Genomic DNA, 13,203 nt, shown 5'->3' on the forward strand with positions numbered 1-13,203 from the left:
GGGGGGGGGTTGCACTCTGACCATGTTTCATGTTACACCCTTAATATGGGTGTAACATGAAACATGGTCAGAAGGGTGAACTTAGCATTTAAGCTCTTCTACTAGGTTTTGGTTTATTTCTTTTTTATGTCATGGCATGGCCACTAGAAATAAAACTCAACCACAAAAAAAATGTGTGAAATGTAAAAAAAAGGAGTAAAGTCAAACCTTTTCTTTTGGTTTTACTTCTCTATCTACCAAAGTCAGCAGACAGAGGGCTATTGCTGTGCTGAAGCTGGGAAGGATCCTGTCGGCATCCACCCCAGCTGCCTAAATGACAGCAGCTCTCTAACAGACAGCCCTCTAACACCAGCCATGCCCACCCCTCCTGCCTTTCCCTCCAGTGAGCAATGGAGCAACAAAGAGGGGAGGTGGAATCCCTGCAGGGAGCTGTGGCTCACAGGTACTGTTCTCTTGAGGGAGGAGCCTGGGAGCTGACCAATCATATGATCACTCAGCTCTCGGTATGGAGCCAGCATGTGACAGCTACAGTGTCCCCAGTCAGCTCTAAGCTGCGGGGAGAGTAAAATATACATCTTCTTTATTATTAGTAATTACCGTATTTTGCGCTCCATAACACGCACCTGACCATAAGACGCACCTAAGGAGAGTAGGGTTCTGTGCAGTTCCTGACAGCTGAGGTTTCAGTGATTACACAGAGCAGACGAAGAACGGACGTTCTTCGTCTGCTCTATGGTGAGCTCCTATGCCGTGGTCACGGTCCCCCCAAACTGCATGTGTCGGGCGATAGGGATTCCCTCAGTTCTCACACATTTGCTCCATAAGATGCACAGATATTTTTGCCCGCCTTTTGGGGGAAAAAAGTGCATCTTATGGAGTGAAAAATACGGTATATGCTGTATACTCATAATTGGTGGTATCTTAATGGTATCTTAATTCTTTTAGTAAAACACCTGGCAGTGCTCTTAGTCTCTTGTAATTTTGGCCTAAACTTGTTTATTAAAACTGTCCGCTCCTGGCCACTGCACTGCTTTATCATCTGAGGTGTCGAAATTATTTTTGTAAAACACCTGCCAGTGCTCTTTGTCTCTAGTACATTTTGGCCTAGTCTTACTCAATAAGTTTGTCATGCTGCTAATAGAAGTTGGCCAGCACCACAAAGTTGTGTATCAGCTAGAGCAGGGACAGTCTCCACGAACCAATGGCCAATTTCTATCCACCGGTCTAAGCTGCCATAAAACTAGCTGAATTATTCTTCAAACTGAAATGAATCAAATTGGGGAAGTGCCATTGTAAGCCAAGCTGATTGTCAACATTGTTGCTGACGCTGTCTGAGAAAATCGTACTGTTCTGAGTACCATGTACTGTTTTAAAGCTAAGCTGTAGGTAGATAAAGTACACAAATGAATGCATGTCTGTAATTTTTAATACATCAACTAATGTATTTTTTAAATGCATGCAGTAAGTACTCTAATGTGACATGATATCAGCCTTTTCCAGTCTCTGTATAGCAAAGCTGCAGTGTGAAAGGAATTACCAGCACATGAAACCAAACTGTATTTCTTACAAGAAGCATACTGATAGGAAGTGAAAGCAGAGAGAGAGATAGATTAGCTCATCACTGTGCTGCTTCTCCTTTCACTGTCCAGTCACAGGCTGGATGACAAGGGCTCAGGGGAAGTATGCTGAGTGATACTTGCCATCAGACTGAGAACATTCAGTGGCAGAAAAAAGCGATGTCACAGAAGGCCAAGCTCCTCTCGTACTGCCCCGCTTGGCGTCCCGTGACAGATCAGGATGGAGAGCGGTGTGGAGGAGGAGACAGCTGTGAGCTGTCACCGGAGGCCAAGACAGCTGTCAAAGTAGACCGAGCTCTCCTCCCACACTGCCGCCTCAGCCTCCTGTGACAGTGAGTCAGGATGTAGAGCAGTTACAAGCAGTCACCTATCAGCTGATAGGTGACTGCTTGTAAATAATTGACTTCAGAGTATGTTTGCTGTGTCTCCAATTATAAATGAACAGGAAGTGCTCTACATCACTTTCTGTTCATTCATGATTGTGGACATAGTAAACATACTATCTCCACATGTTATGAATGAACAGGGTTGGGAATGGAATGGGATAACTAATTTCACAACCTAAACTCAGACCAAATGTGGGACTGCTTCAGGAACACATTACATATTGCCATTTCAAAGTGTATAATCACAAACTGAATGGTAGCTTGCAGTGGTAAACAAAGCTAGCAGGGTCTTGTCCTGTATTAAGAAGGGGATGTATTGCAGGGACAAGTCTATTATTGTGCCTCTATATAGATTGTTGGTTCGGCCACATCTGGAGTACGCGGTCCAGTTTTGGTCGCCGGTACTGAGAAGGGATGTCCTTGAACTGGAGAGAGTCCAGCGGAGGGCAACAAAACTAATTAGGGGAATGGAGGACCAGAGCTATGAGACAAGGCTTCTGACCTTAAACATGTTTACGCTGGAATTAAGGAGATTAAGGGGGGATATGATTTTCATGTACAAGATGTTCAATGGTGACAGCAACATTGGCAACAAACTGTTTGAGATTAACTCCATTACAAAGACTAGAGGCCACCACCTAAAGTTGGTGGAGAAAAAATTCCAGCACAATGGGCGAAGAGGGTTCTTTACAGTAAGAGCAGTTAAGGTCTGGAACTCACTGCCATCGGCAGTGATTTCAGCCAAGAGTGTAGATTTGTTCAAGAAACGTTTGGACAATTTCTTGAGGGACCGTAATATCCAGGGATACCGGTATCCCTAAGAATGAGATGATGTGTGGACCTATATGGGTTGGACTTGATGGACGTGTGTCTTTATTCAACCCCAAATACTATGTAACTATGTAACAGGAGCACCAAGTATATAGGCTTCCTGTTTATTCATAACAGGGCTGCACAAAAAGAGATTGAGGACTCTATGTCCTCAATCTATTTTTCTATTTTAAAAAGGGAACTATCAGGGGTCTGTTTAGACCCCTGATATTTCCCCAGAGCCCCTGACAGTAAAGTAAATAAATAAAAAATATTGAAAAAACACAGCGCTCTCCTCCCGCAGCGCTCGGCCGGCTGTCACTTTCTCTCCTCCCCGCTGGGACACAGAGCAGCGCCCAGCGAGGAGGAAAGAAAGCAGGGATGCGCCGCTGTATCTGCAGAAAAATTGCACTTTTGGCATTTATCCAAAAGTGCCATTTCCGGCCGATAGCTTTTGACGGCCGATATATCGGTGCATGCCTACTATTTACAGCAATGCAGAATGGCACAGGCTATAGAGGACTACACATCCCAACAATACTTTATATAACAATAGCATTTCTGTATAAAGTACTGCTGATATTTTTAGTTCTCTATAGAGGGTGCCATTGTGCATTGCTTCAACAGTATTTATACAACATTAGGCTACAAATAATAATTATTTTAATGAATTATTTACCCCCCCTTACCTCTTCTGGCTGGTCTTCTGTCTTCATCTGTTTCCTATGTGATTTCTGTTTGCTGGGTCCTCACTGCCGTCCGAGGCCCCATGATGTGCCTGCAGGGCTGTCTTCAGTGCCTCCTTGTTCCGCGGCTCCCTCCTCACAGCGGCCGGCTGGCCCCATACTATCTCAGCCGGCAGACAGGCCCCCCCATTTAGGGAGTGTCGGATGAACGGATGATCCGACACTCTCGGTGCAGAGATGGGGGGCCCGCTGGCCGCTGGGTACCGATCCGGCGATGGGACTGTGCTGGGCCCCCAAAAGGCCGAGGCCATGGTGCGCCTGCACTGACGGTAGTTCCGCCACTGTCTATCACGTAGTAACTTGATTTGGTACATGTTTAGACAGCAGCCTTTAGTAGTTTAATAAAAAGGTATGAAAATGATCCAATACCGATCTTGGTGGTAATGCTAGGTAAACTTTGGCTCATTTAGAATTTATTCTCTGCCAACCACCCTTCATTCTCAGTGCTCTAACAAGTTCAATTATGCATGTATCCATATTTTATTCCTAGTTCTTACATTTAGCAGACAATTATTAAGAGCAGTACCTAAAACATTTGCAAAATCCAAGTATTGAACTGAACACAGATTTGAACTGGATGGCAGCTGTCATAAAATTTTCTTAAGAGCCGCATTAACATACTAAATTTGTTTGAATTTGGCTGTATATTTCCCCACCTCCCACTCAGCCAGGAGATGGTAGAGCACAATGCAGAGTTTAGGGGAGACCCCAGCTGGTGGGCATTTGTAGAACATTCAGATTTATTGAAATACATAGTATCATTTGAAGTGAGGAACTAACCAGTAAAATTAACAGCCCTTGAGGACTGGTACTGTGCAACTGTGTCAGTAATTGGATATGCAGAGCCCAATAGCAGGGGCACACACCTTGGGATAGCGTACTCAGGAGATGAATCAGGCACAGATTCCAAAAATGTGGCACAAAAGGGTAAATCCAATAATCATAGTCAAACGAAGCAAGGTTAGGGAAGGCAGTGATGTCGGGAGGTGTGGCAGAAGGGATGCAATTCATGACTATAACAGGAAGCACTCCAGTTCTGCTATTTTGATGTAAGGATGCCATTAACCCTTTCGCTGCCAAGCCCTCTGGAACATTTTTCAAATCAGCTGGCCAAGCCATTTTTGAATTTTCTGCAATTTTAGGGACACAAGTCATTGACAAGAGTGCCAAGTACCGACATGGTGCAAGTGCGAGGACCCCCGCGATTGATACAGGTAAGTTGAGAATTGTGACAAACTGATTTCAACTGACTATGGGATGGGCCTTTAGGCCGTATTCACACTGTGGCACTGCGAAACAACACGTTATGCATTGGTGTGCTAGAGGGCTATTCATTCCTAATGGTACTCCAATTCACTTCACCAACACACCTTTGCTGATGCACACCACAACAGATGCTACATACTATGCATTGAAGTGTGCTGAGATACAAAGAAATAGTAAATGCACAGTGAAAATAGAGCCTTAACTAAAACCTTTGGCACCCACAGTTTTGATAAATTATTAGGCAATTGGTTGGCACAGTGATTAGATATCTTGTCATGGGTCCTAGATTTAGTACCCTCCATTGGTGCCATTGCCATGGGGTTGTCATGATCCCTCCTCTATACTTAATAGTCCAGAAACATAAGAACTTCTGCCTAAATTGACTGCAACAGATCATTTGATTGTAAGCTCCGCTGGGTCAGGGACTGATGTTAAAATATACCTAACCCAATAAGAATCCATAACATCTGAGATAAATGATTCATTTTTAGCTACTGGTGCAGATCACTATGTTATGTAGCAGGTGGATGGATTCTACGCAGAACAGATCATAAATGCATTCTTTGGCACTTAGATCAACCTTTCTTATCTTTGCCAGATGACGCATTAGGCATTCCTAGGAGAGAATGACATATGTTTTGGAAAAAATGCCAGACCAGAGAACACCAGGCAATGCCACCACCATTTCACAACCTCCCACAGCTGAACATGTGCTATGCCCGGCACCCTGAGAGCAAGAAGTTGTAGCAACAACCAGGGCTGCCAGCTTTATAATCAGTCTTGTTTCCAAAAAATGTTTATATTTTTTCATGATCTGTTGACCTGATTCATTTTCTTTAACACCACTTTTCTTATAGAATGTCTGCTGCTTGTCACCCAGAACTGGTTTTTATGTCCTGACAATCCCTGACCTGCGCCTTTTGTGTCTTGGGTAGTACATTAGGTATTAGTGGTATATGTGTGTTTATTTGCTACTTAATTTTTTTTGTGTTTATGAGTAACCGGGGTGCTATGTACCTCTTATTCACATAGATAGTCCATGGTCCCATCGCACTCCTGACCGCGTGAATCCATTCAAGAATTGGGTGCTGCGGTAGTCAACGGGTGGCAGCCGTAACAATCGTGAGCTAAAGCAGAGACACCGGCACTCCAAATTTGCAAAATACGTCTATTTATTGATGTGCATCGTGGTAAAAAACAACGAACGTTTCGGGGTCACAAAGGATCCCCTTCATCAGGTATGTTTTACCTGATGAAGGGGATCCTATGTGACCCCGAAACGTTCGTTGTTTTTTATCACGATGCACGTCAATAAATAGACGTATTTTGCAAATTTGGAGTGCCGGTGTCTCTGCTTTAGCCCTTATTCACATAGGGGGCAGATATCTGGGGACAGATAAAGCACCTGGTCCCCATGTTGATGAGGAAAAGGGCCTCTTTCCCATATCCCTTGCCCAGTGGATGTGGGGTCTGTGGCAGGACACCCCCTTTAGAAGAGGGATTCCCCAGATATCTGCCCCCTATGTGAATAAGTAAGGAGTACATAGTACCCTGGTTACTCATTCACACACAAAAAATGAAATAGCAAATAAACACACAAACACCGTACATAAAGTCCTTTATTTAAAAAAAAAAAGTCCCATGCTGTCCAAAAAATGATTTCACTTAAGGTCCAAATAATAATATCACATGATATCCAAATAATAATGTTGCATTATTTACAAATAATAATGTCCCACAGTCAAAAAGTAAATGTCATACAACCAACCACTCCCACTGATATTCCATTATAAAATCCCCAGCCAGCTGCTGAATGTCAATAAACCATACGGGTATCCAAGGAGACATCAGTGACCCAATATGGCTGGGACACACAGCATCACTGGTTGCTAGGATGCTGGCAACTGACAGTGTCCTGGCAACCAATGATGCTGTGCAGTTAGGCCATATAAAGAAGTTTATATTGTTTTTTGTATGTAAGCCCTCATGTTAAAAAACATGTATATATATATATGTGGTAAAAGTGCATGTAAAGCCAAGTTGTTGTTTTTTGGGGGGGTTTTGAGTACGTAGGTGCTGCTGACATGTTCCATTACTTTCTGTCCTGGAAGTGCAAATGGAATGGGAGAAAATCTTTCCAAAGTGAACGGAATTCATGGTTACATAATTGGTAAACTTGAAAAAAGAACACACATCCATCAATTTCAACCTCCGTGTTAGTGTACATTTTATGTGTTTGATCCAGATGAAAAAACCCTCCAACTATTGCCCGATTTGCTATAACAGGGTACAAATACAAATTCCTTTCTGACCCCATACTGGCTATCGGATAAATCTCTGGATTAATTTGCTATTGAATATAAGAATTCCAGCAGCCCTGCTGACTGAAGAAGATATTGAAAAGTTTTTTTTCTACTTTATTAACACTCAGCTAATACTACTTCCTGGGAAAAAGAGTTTAACATTGTCACTGCTCTAACAGTAAAGAACCCCTTTCTCAGTTGGTGATGAAACCTCTTTGTGATGGCTGCGCCAGTCCAAACCCACTGTACCTAAATAACACGTGACTACACACAGTCCCTAACCTACCGAGCCGTCATAAGGAACGCGGCAATACCACTCCCAGCCTCACCCTGCACAGAGATTTCCCAGCTTCTGGAACAACAAGCTCAGGCCAGCAGACTAAGAGCGATCATCTGTAGGGTTGCTTAACTCCACATTTAACCCTTTACAAACAAAACAGTAGCTGCCACCACGTGTTTTAGCAAGAACACGCACCATTCTCCGCAAATGCTGTGACAATTTAAAAAACTTAAACAAAGACTATGATACCACTGTCCTTTCAGACAGGAATGACGGGATTCCCTATACAGTAGCACTCTTCAAGGTGACAAGGATACTTAGGGTGTAGAGATAAGCTTAACGATTTTTATGACAGTTTTTTAATAAAAGAAACAATGCACTAAAATATACAGAAAAAGATGTTACAAAAAGAGAAACAAATATAATGACAGTAAAATAAAAAGGAATAAAATGAGAGTACTTAACAAAGTCCTGGTTTTGACTCTAGCAGAGCATGTGTTACGAGAGCTTCCTCTTGATGTTAAACAAGAGCTCCTGACTTCCCTGCACAGCCACTTTTTGGTGGTCCACTAGGGGGTGTCACTGAGCTTGCCCATAAGACATTTAGTAAGGACTAGGGAGGGTGAGCAGGAGGGCTAAGCATTCTAATATCCTTTCCCTCTGCCCCTCCCAAACTGTTGATTTCTTATTAATAAATATATTTCTCAATTTTGATAGCTTAGCCCAGAATAAAGTATAGATTATTGTGCATTACGACATTTGCTTCATGTGGACTCTAAATTTGATATATTTATGAGTGTCTCAGAAGGGAAATTATGTGTTTCTAGCTTTCTGGATTTCATAGACACTTTACATTGGGTATGTGCATATGGGTTTGAAGAGACGCAACTATATATAGGGTTAATTTGAATATATTTTATTTCCTAGATTCAGATATAAAAAGTGGGTCAGATTTTAACTTTCAGTTTATGGCTCAGTGAGATACCAGGCATTCCTTTTTTTATCCTACCAGGCAATGTTTAGAGAATTAACTTGACTGTCCAAGGACACTGTGGTGATTAGCTGTTTATTTTTTCATTGTTTTTATGACATATACTAACTAAACAACTAGCAGCCATAAAAGAAGGCCTGCACAACTCAGGTAATTCGTTTAGTATTGTAAGGGCTATAAATGCTCAAAGAGACCAGATAAGCAGATGTCTGGAACTAGAATTTGAGGATGCCTAAACAAAATTATGGGCAGTTTTTTCTCAAAATGAGGGAAGATAGAATTTCATAATTAATATTGAGATGCTTGCACCTCGTTACCATCACTTTCTTTTCATCTAATTATAAATTGTGGCCACCTTCTTCACAGACCTTATAGTAAACAGATTATTACAATTTATATGACTTTGACATATTTATACAGTGTGATCAAATCCATTAAGTGCCTCTTCTTTAGAGTGAATAAATGTTGTCTTTATAATCATTCCTTTCTAATTATAATGCCCATCCTATAGAGTTGTCACAGGAACAGGTGCCCCATTGAAGTATTTTTCCTCACCACTTGCCCTGGTAACAATAGAGAGGTGAATCTGTGCAGTGGGGACAGAGATGGAAATATTAACCTGACAAGGATTTAGCCTTTCCTACTCTATCATCTTTTTAAAATGTATTAGACATGTACCTTAACATACGTTAAATTATATGTGTTTTTTATTTCCTTTTTTGGCTCTAGGCCTGCAACTTGTAATAAAAATATAATATAAATCTCAGCTTGCGCGACTTGCTGTGCAAGGGTATTAACACTGCCTTTCTATATCTTGTATGTATAAGCACAGGCGTTACCCTGAATGCTCGGAAGACTATAAGACAACATCCCCGCTCAAAGCTTCTGGCCTTGATGAGCGGTCCTGTAGGAGGTGTATGAGGTGCTGAACATGTCCGTTCAATTAATAGATAACATTAGCCTTTTGTCCTTAGACCAATTGCATAGACAAAGAGTACTTCCTTTCCGGTGACTAATGAAGTGATTGCATAAAATGTTAGCTGACCACCAGTGAAGGCCATTTGGAAGTTAGCAATGTAAATAGAGTTTACTGTAGTGTAAATCGAAATTATATGAACTGAACATGTGGGCTTTTCAAACATCCAGTCATGTGCAGGAGAATTTTGGAACAGAAAAGGTAGTTTGAAGTGAACATGTTTACCACCCTTTACCTCCTATCATACTTTTATATTTAGCTAAATCAGGTCTATGTTCGTTTTACTTCTCATCAAACTAGCAAAAAAGCAATAGATATATGATTTGCATACTCTTTGTACCAATGTAATGAGCTAGGTAGTGATAGTGGACATTTCAAAGGGTTTTAGATATACAAATGGTTTGTTTATTGTAAATAATGTTATCAATATATATGCAATGTTTTTAAAACTTGTTTCAGTATGTAGCGGGTAGGTATATACTGTATATACATATGTGTAGCCATTCTTATTCCTTGCATATGCAGGCTCTGCTTCCTAGCTGAACAATGATTGTGTTTTACATTTTCTTTCTCTCTCAATTAAATTCAATCATTTTCTTCAGACTTGCTGAATACTGAGGTGAGGACCACATTCCCTACCCTACAGAGAGAATCTACAAATCTGTGAATAAAATACAATCATAAAAGGCAGTATAAAGATAAGGTCTCAGCCCAGAAAGTAGCCCATGCCTACCAGCATATTAAATCTGACCTGGTGTCTTTGAACAGTATATGTGTAAACTTTCTAATAAAGAGAATGTTGCCTGTTGACGTTACCTTTATCCAAATTGATCTCCCAATCCCCTTTGTTAGTTACCTGATGTTCATCCATCTGTGTCTATGTTATGTATCATTATCTTTTTTATTTTTTTGCATCACATGCATGTTAACTTTGTGATGACAGAATATTCATGTCTACTTATTGTATACTCAGGAAGAATGTAACAATCAAGAACTCTCTAAAAAAGGGTGTTTTACATTATGTTTTAAAAATAACTGGTTTGGGGGGGCGTAAAGCAGGGCGGTAGCAACAGCAAATTGTGCACCCCACCCTGAGGTTATTTTGAGGAATGTAAATAAATAGCAAGGAAATTAATGATATTAAAACTGTTTATGAAGTGATGCGGACAAAGCATGGGGATATGGAGGGATAAGGACAATGCAGGGGAGTAAAATTGATTTTTAAGAGGTGATGGGAACAGAGTATGGGGACATAGGGTGATAAGGACAGAGCAGGGGAGTAAAATTGATTTTTAAGGGGTGATAGTGACCGAGCATGGGGACATGAGATTATAGGGACAGAGAAGGGGAGAAAAGGAGATTTTTAAGGGGGTGATGCAGACAGAGCAGGGTTCATTTGAAGATGGGAACAGAGCAAAGAGAAGTAAAAGGAATTTTTGTAGGGGGTAATGGGGATAGAGCAGGTTATTGCAGAAAATACTCTCAATGCGTTTCCTCTTGTGATCCAGATCAGTGCATTTATACTTGTATATGCCAAACATCATAAAATTCCCTGAATTTAGGTGCTAACTACATGTACAAGATACCAATTGCTTACTTCATGAGGGGATAGAGCAGGTTATGGCAATAAATTCTCCCAATTACCGAATTTAGTTTATTCCCAGGCCCAGGCTTCATCCCCAAGTCTTCCTTGCCATCTCAGCACTTTTTAGCACCGCATGCACGGTGAGTGTCAAAGGTGTGATCCTTCATTGGCTGGTGCACTGAGTTTTCAGCTGGCTTTAGGCAGCATTAGCCGCCCTCAACTCCTCCTCTCCTGGGAACCAGGTAATATGCAGCGGCGATGCGTGTGTGTCCGCTGATCGCCTCTACGGTAAACTGAGGTGATCAGCACTGCAGCAGCTCTCAACTCCCCTCACACCTGGGAACCAGCCAATATGCGCAGAGCTGCACGTGCGTGAGATGGTAATGTGATGTGGTCAGCACTGCATCCAAATCCCAAAGCACCCAACCACCTCTTACCTATGCTGGGCACCAGGTCCAGGTCTGGCCCTGGCTGTGCCCCCTCACAGCTGCGCCCGAGGTGAGTACCTCACTCGCTTCACCCTTCCTACAGCCCTGGCATGAAGCCTCATATTCCTGAAGCTCCGGTCTGACCCTTCGGTTACCTGCTCTTATGGGGGTACACAGCAACAATACAGCCACAGTTGCACTGCTGGGTAGAGGAGAAACTCCACAAAACAGCAGGTCTGGCTGACATTCTGTGGGATGCATAATTATTTCCCTGAAAGGAGTTACAGTATACAGGCTGCATTAAAGATGGCGGCCACAGCTGGACCATGCCATGGCACCTTCCTTTAGAGCAAACATGAATCAGACAGCCCAGACACTATAGCAGGCCTATGGGAACAGGCCAGGCACTCAGGCCATTTCAGATGTCCACCTCCACTAGCACCCACTCCCTGCAATCAGAAGCAGGAGATATAGAGGCAGATTGGAACCATAGAGCCCACATTAAAGCCCTCTCTATTCAAAATGACCTGGCACAGTTCCTTAAAGAGATACAAACTTAATTTAAACTTGATGCTATCAGATCTGATACCACACAACATGGTCACAGAACAGATACTTTTGAAAATAAGCAGGAGGACATTATACACTCACAAGAATTACTGAAAATGTTTTCTCACAGACAGGGACACTCAGAAGAGAATCCCTACTTTTACAATTGTATGACTACAAATCAGCAGCAAGCATTCTAACATTAGAATTAGAGGCCTCCCAAAAGTCAATAAACCCCCTGATCTAGTCTCCACACTCCAAGCTATTTTTAACCTGATTCTAGAGATGTAAATAACCTTCATCAAAATTGATGCTGCCTAGACTTCCTAGAGAAGATTGCTATAGATGAAATCACGATCTTGGATCATGTGTCTGTGACAATACAAATTTCGCTACTCAGTCCACAGAGACTGGAAATGGTGTCTGAAAAATAACCTTACAGTTAGTGTCCATATAGAAACTACCATTAAAAACTATTTTGAGAGCAATATCTCTGGGGAAGTGTTTAAGAGTTTTGAGTGGGAAAGACGTAAGCCTGTAATATTAAGGGAGCTTTTCTTCTAGGGTTCTTGCCTCAAGAAAGAGAGGCAGGAAGTAATGTCACAGATTCCCCAGGAAATCTGCACAAAAAATTCCAAAGACTGGAAAAACAATAAGCAGAAGCTGGATGCCGTTCATCTTAAACTGACCAACCTCCTAGACAGCCGCACACAACAAACATTTAAATAGCTGTCCCACAAATTCTATGAACAAGGCAACAAGTGCAGTAAAATGCTTGCTAGAGCACTTAGAAAGTGACAGAACAATAGACACGTACATACTTTGAATATCGCTGCTGGTAGATCCACATTTTATACTAACCTTATTGCTTGGGAGATTTTATAATGATTTATGCAGATGACAATCTGTTTATTTTCACTGTATTGAACACCTACTTGCCTAACCTAATGTTAGAGTTACAAAACTTTGGGGCCCTTTCAAATTTTAAAATGAACCATAATAAATCTGAGAACTTACCTTTGAAGTTGCAATCTACAGAGACTGAAACCATTTCATCAGTCTTACACTTTTGCATAGCTACAACAATTTGTAAAATATTTGGTCATCCAGCTTGCCTTTTCTCATTATCTGCTTTATTCAAAAGAACTAAATGTTAAAGACTATCGAAAACGATCTGGAAGACTAGAACAAAGTTTAATTCACGTGGTTGAGTAGAATCAATATTGTTAAAATAAATGTGTTGCCTAGAGTTTGGTTTCCGTTGGAAATATGTAAAACGAGGAGGAACTATAATTTTTCGAGGAAT

Source organism: Nanorana parkeri, unplaced genomic scaffold (genome assembly GCF_000935625.1).
Source record: "Nanorana parkeri isolate BGI_ZX_2015 unplaced genomic scaffold, ASM93562v1 scaffold466, whole genome shotgun sequence".
Lineage (NCBI taxonomy): Eukaryota > Metazoa > Chordata > Amphibia > Anura > Dicroglossidae > Nanorana > Nanorana parkeri.